Genomic DNA, 6,187 nt, shown 5'->3' on the forward strand with positions numbered 1-6,187 from the left:
GTGAACAAAACAGATCCATTTAATAAAAAGGATTAACATGCAAGATTTTGTCTTAGAAATGGAACTTCATTATTGTATAAATTGTAAATATCTTGAAAATGCAACACATTTTGAGGAAAGCAACAACAGCAATACCCTGCAAACACTCTTCTACATTTCTTAAAAATGAAAGTGACTTTAAAGCAAGAAAAGCTGAAAAAATTCTGGTACGGCTTTACAAACTTTGAAATAATCCAAAACCTACCAGCCTGCATCAGTGGAACTGAAAACACTTAAATAATGCATAGCCTGTCTGCTATGTAGTGACATAACTAGGAAACCTTCGAGTTACCTTGCATCTTAACATCCTGTCTCAATATAAGGTCACTTTCAGCAGCACTTGGTTTTCATTTTCTCTTAATGCATTTTGAACTCAAGAATAGTTTAATACTAATCTATTCTTTCCCTTCTTATTTATTTGAACTTCTGTCTTCAGACTGGGTAATAATAATGAAAATTTGTAAAGCGCATACTCACACTCATAAGGAGCATGCTCTTAGTGCTTAAGAACAAGAGTAAAACATGGACAGCATACGAAGGGTACCTTTTTATGCATTGTTGCCTGCTTATTTGAGGACACAAACTACTTCATAGCTAGACAAGATAGCATACCTTTTACAACCAGTTAATACGCTGCTGTTACAATAAGTGTTCTTGCTTGCATGCGGTAATTTCCTGTGTACACAGCACAGAGATCCTTTGAGACCATTTTTCTTGAGGTAGCCTCTAGCTAAAATAAGATGACCTATTTTCACATTATTATTCATATCTCTTCTCATAAATGATAGCTAGCATGTAATTATTTCCCATCTCCATTTCCATCACTGTAGTACTGCTAAAAATAACTTATTTTATCTTGACTAGCCATTTTGAAGTTGTTAATAACGACAAAAATGTTTGTTGAAAGTTTTGAATAACCAGGCAAGACAGACCAACAGTAAGGATTATAAATGCATGTTTATGTGTTGGATTGCATGCATATGCATCGACATAGTACTTAAAGGCACATGTTTCTGCACTGTAATTGTGGCTATGGGAGTCAATAAGTAGCATTTTTGTATAAGAACCAGTTGGATGCATTCATGTCTTTACAAATAAGCGATCAGGAAAATAGGAGAGTGCAATATTGAATTCAAAGCAATCTTATAAAAATTTGGTTGATAATTAAAATAAACATTTTGATGTTAGGGGTTGAATATATGATCTTTCTAATCTTAATGCTCACAAACTGTCATCAGAACCTATTTAAAATATATCAACAGTTTCAGAAGATTCAAAATTTATATGGTTAACTATCTGATCATAACATAAAGTATAGAACTATTCATTAAAATATGAAAGACTCGAGTAATGGTCCATGTTACCTGCACCGAGCTTTCTTTCTAACTGGATCTGTCAACATTTGTGACCTTAACATATGTATCATGTGCCTCTAAATGACTCAACAAGTGGCCTATATGACTAAACTGCTTTGAGCATGTCCTGAGATGTTTTTGACAATGTAGTTTAGATCATCAATTAAGCTGAAGCATTTACAATGTAACTACTTTCAATCTGAAAAAGAATGTTAGATGCATGTGTATATTTGTGAGATAAAGTGTGGGAGACAAAAAAATTAATGAAAATTGATCATACTTGAGAATACATACTTCTAATTCATGAATTATGAAAAATGCGATTTTTCCTCATAAAAATTAAAGCAATCCTGTAAACTTATAGTAACTAAAAAAAAACTAATTTTGAAAATAAAGTTCCTTGTTTCTGCACACTTGCAGTCCAGCAAATCAAGAATCAGTCAAGTAAAAATATCTTTGTAGATATGTTTGCAAGAAGCAGCATGCATAAAACATCTACTACAGTAGTATCTATACAGCACATTAAACCAGTGAAAAATTAAAATACAGTGTGGAATACTTAAATTCAGTGCCTTTCATGCTAGAAATGACCAAACAGTTATGAGGAATTTGAAACTATTGATCTAGCTATTTTTCAAATAAAAAGACAGACATTTTAGAGATATAAATATGACAGCATCTATTAAGGCTATAGATAATCTTCAGAATAGGATAGTACAAGATAAAAAATCTTGTACATTTTTCACATTGATTTTCACTTTAATTGTATAAAGCTTATACAGATCAGAAAGAGGGGAATTTACCTTTTAAATTTGGGGCTTCTTTACATTTCAACACTTTTAGCTGCAATGACAAATCTTGTGATGTGTAAGCTGACAGTGATGGTTACCGTTAATTTCAATTATGATTTGTATAACTGCAAATATATAATGCTATATAAACATTCCCACAGTGAGCCTGTAAGGTTGCAGTAACGTGACTGGGTTAACAAATTGTGATGACTATTGACAAAACTGATGACAGGGACAACATTCAGGTGTTGGTGCAAGATTCATGCAATTTTCACTTCAAGCTCACCTCTTTCTATATAATTTCTCCCTGCAGGAAACTGCTATTTGACATGCTCAGAAAGAGAAAAACAATGTATGCAGAGGAACACAGTTTATATAAAAAACAATTTAAGAAACAGGAAGCAGTCTTGAATATTTGACTTGATTATTCAACATACATTTTTTCTCAAGGTAAATCCATATGCTATGTATATTCAGACTTTGGCAGATGTTTTATATAGCTGAGGTTGTATGGCTTATAAGACTACCAAGCAAAGCAGGCGTTGTATAAGCTGATTAAAGTGTAAAACTTCTCCCCATTACTATCTTTTCTGTGCTGAAAATGGATAAACAATATAAGCAATATGAACTGGGTGAGCATACTATGATAAAGGTAAAGTTCCCATAGCCTAGTGACCATAGTGGTTCACACTGTCCAATGCATATAGATGGAGAGGCCAACCTTCTTCCACATGCATTAGTTCTGCTAAATAGGGTGAAAGACTGGATGGAGTTAAAATATGCCACAAAGAAAGAAAAGGATAAGTGCAACTGGTGTTAACAAATTCATTTTAAAGAATGCATTATCTACCGACTGCAGTTGGCAGCAATATTTGATACTTATGATGTACTGCCATGCAATTGCATTTGTTTCATATTCAGTCATCCCATCATCTGGCTACCCAACATGCCTCCCTCGAGTTTTGTAAGTTGAATAATCAAGACTGCCATATAATTTTACGTAATGTTTGTGTGTAAATTTTGTCTGATTCAGGCATTTGCTAAGCGCATTTTTCAGGCAGCTGAAGTGAAGCAATGACAATATTTTCACTCTGTAGAGTGAATACTTAGATCTACTGTTTGAACACATTAACATGTTTACATGTACACAGGAAAACGCGCACATTGTATTTGTTCTGCGTGCTTAGAGCTTTCAATGTTAATCGTTAGTATTCAGAGTCAATGATTAGCACAGTGTGTCCCGTGTACTGTGCTGTCTTTTGATGCTCGAACAAAAATTATCGTCTGCACTTGGATTCATATTTGTTGACAACTTACCTAAACAAGGGCTCCGCGCAATGGATGATAATGATGTCCTCTTGTTATGACTTTATGATGTAAAATCACATAAACTTATAAATTTAAAGTCTATTTAAATGGGTTATGGATTCTTCTAAATGATGAGTGGTTTCTACGTCTTTGCTAGTGGACGATTTCTACATAATCATCTCAGCACATCTTCACATCATTTCCGGTCTTCTTTGAGTATGTTGGAGTAGCTTCCCTTAGGCAAGTGTTCGTCGACAGTGACCTCCGTACTTAAAAAAACAAACAAACAAATGTACTTGGTGACTGAAATGTAAACAGTAGATTCATCATTGTTCAACGAGGCGACTAGCATAGCATTTTCACATTTCCATGCTCGCGTTTCATGCATTATGTAGAGTCGTCATGACAAATGTGTCAAACATGTATTAGAAATCAAAATATCCGTTATCCTGCGGATGATAGGCACATTAATTAACAATTGTAGTTTTGTTTTCGCACTAATGTTACAGGAGGGGAAGTCCGTCCGCGCAACCTTGTTAGAATTATAGTTTCAGCTTGGTCAAATTTGACAGTCCGCCCCCTAAGTTTTCGATAGATTGCGGTGAACGGACTCTTGTCTTTTCGTACATTTGTGCTGCAATTTCTTGTTTGAGATGGGACACCCTAATGCTGGAATAGTTGGACAGGTGCACCTTAATTTATATTTATTGCAGCATTTGAAACATACGAGGCTAAAACCATTGCAACATTTTATACTGCTACTCCTCGAGTAATCTCTAATACCACTTTTATGAATCGCTCCATTTCTGTGATGCCTGGACTAGTCATCATTTAATCATCTTTGGCAAGATATATGATTATAGATGCTTAGAAAATATGTCCTCAAATTATTAGAAAACTATAATCCACAGAAAAACTTTTAGTTATGTATGACATTAGATATGGTTCTGATAGACTTCCAGAACTGCTTAGGAGACAGGAATGAACCAGCAAGATCAATTTTAGACATGGAAAGGGGCACAATTATGGTCATCCAAATATTTTTCCAGCGGGACTGAGTTTTAGCCCTTTCATACGTGTCGCGAAGTGATAAAGACTGGAGCGAGTTCGAGATTTTGTTACAGACACAGGGTGGTTATATAAAATCCTGCAATGCATTGCTGTCCTAAAAAAACAGAAACAAGAACTACAAATGACAAAGAAGAATGACATTCTCCTGATTACCAGCTTTATGTTCATAGTATTACATATATTACATGATTTCAGAATGTTTTTCCTTAAACGTATTATCCTTTAGACTTAGGAAATGATGATTATCCATGTAGAGCAGGGGTCTCAAACTCAATTTTCCCGGGGGCCACTGGAGGCAGAGTCTGGATGAGGCTGGGCCGCATCAGGTTTTCCACAAGAAAAGCTCTTACAAAAACATTCCAATGTTATCAAATATCTTATTTTTTCATCTTATTTTTGTGTTAAAAAATAAAAATAAATTAACAAATTCATAAGAAAAAATAAATCAATCAGTAATAAATAAAATAAGTTGAAAATGAAAATATAATAATAATACAGCAGATATAGAAGACTGAAGAAAATATATTGCTGACCAGAGAAATGTAATTATTATTATTCAGATTCAAATGTCTGTATTAGCATTTCTTTAAATTTAACTTTCTGAACATGAATGGAACATTGAACATAAACTGTTTTGGACATGCTTCTTCTGCCTACTTCTTGCTGCTAGAGGTCTGGCAGCGCTTACTCTCGCATAGCCGAGCCACATTTGGCTTAAGGGAGGAAGCAGTTGAGACCCTCATACGGCTTGAAGATGCTCTTCAGTAAGTCTGGATCTGTACTTGGACTTATTGAAGTTCAAGGTAGAGAAGAGCTTTTCGCACAAGTACGTGCTCCCAAAAAGACACATGGTCCGCTTGAACATTCGGGAAAGCTCAGGGGAGCTAGGGGGCGATTCTCTCAAAAATTGCCCGAGCTTGTCTGCTTTTCCACTCACCTCCCTGAACCTGGCTTTGAGTTCAGAGTTTCACTGCAGGTCAATGAGCTCCATTTGAAGCACAGGAGGATCATCTTGCACATCAAAGGAGAAGGGGTCCGCAAAAATGTGAAATGTGGTTCTGTGCGTCTTGAAGTCCGTAAATCTGTGATCGAATTCCTCCTGTAGCTTCAAAATGACATCCACATACTCTTCACCACTTAACGGTGTGTCTGCATCCATGAGTGCCTTGCATGCTGGGAAACGGCAAAGGTTTGTCTGAGAAAGCTGGGCTTTCCATAACATAAGTTTTGTAGAGAATGCTCTCACGTTGTCATAGGCAGCACTGACAAGTTGCCCCTGACCTTGTAGCTTCTTGTTCAGTACGTTAAGCTCATGTGTCATATCAACCAAAAAAGCTAAGTCCATGAGCCATTTTGGATCCCTTAGCACAGGAACAGCAACCCCATCTTTCTCCGTGAAGGCTTTCACTTCGGCTCTCAACTCAAAAAAAAAAAACTCTTCAATGTGTTTCCCCTGCTGAGCAGCATCAAACTCGGGCCGCACTAACATGAAACTTTGATATTGAGGTGGGGGCCGCAAACTTTTGTCCCGCGGGCCGCAGTTGGCCCGCGGGCCGCGAGTTTGAGACCCCTGATGTAGAGTGTTCACATGCTTGTTTTGTAGGTGACAATAGCTTTCTCTCC

At 36.3% G+C, this 6,187-nt stretch overlaps 1 protein-coding gene across 6 annotated transcripts in view; it reads right to left on the reverse strand.

Moving 5' to 3' along the window:
- LOC112558869 (H(+)/Cl(-) exchange transporter 3-like) overlaps window positions 1–3,724 on the reverse strand; it is a 65,450-nt gene extending 61,726 nt beyond the window's left edge. For 5 of the 6 annotated variants that reach the window (XM_025229594.1, XM_025229595.1, XM_025229589.1 and 2 more), the window contains exon 1: window positions 3,503–3,724. The gene's annotated coding sequence lies outside the window, so the exon portion shown is untranslated. The remainder of the gene's footprint in view (window positions 1–3,502) is intronic. The other variant, XM_025229591.1, reaches the window with a different exon arrangement.
- Between the last annotated feature and the right edge of the window lie 2,463 nt (window positions 3,725–6,187).

Source organism: Pomacea canaliculata, linkage group LG3 (assembly GCF_003073045.1).
Source record: "Pomacea canaliculata isolate SZHN2017 linkage group LG3, ASM307304v1, whole genome shotgun sequence".
NCBI lineage: Eukaryota > Metazoa > Mollusca > Gastropoda > Architaenioglossa > Ampullariidae > Pomacea > Pomacea canaliculata.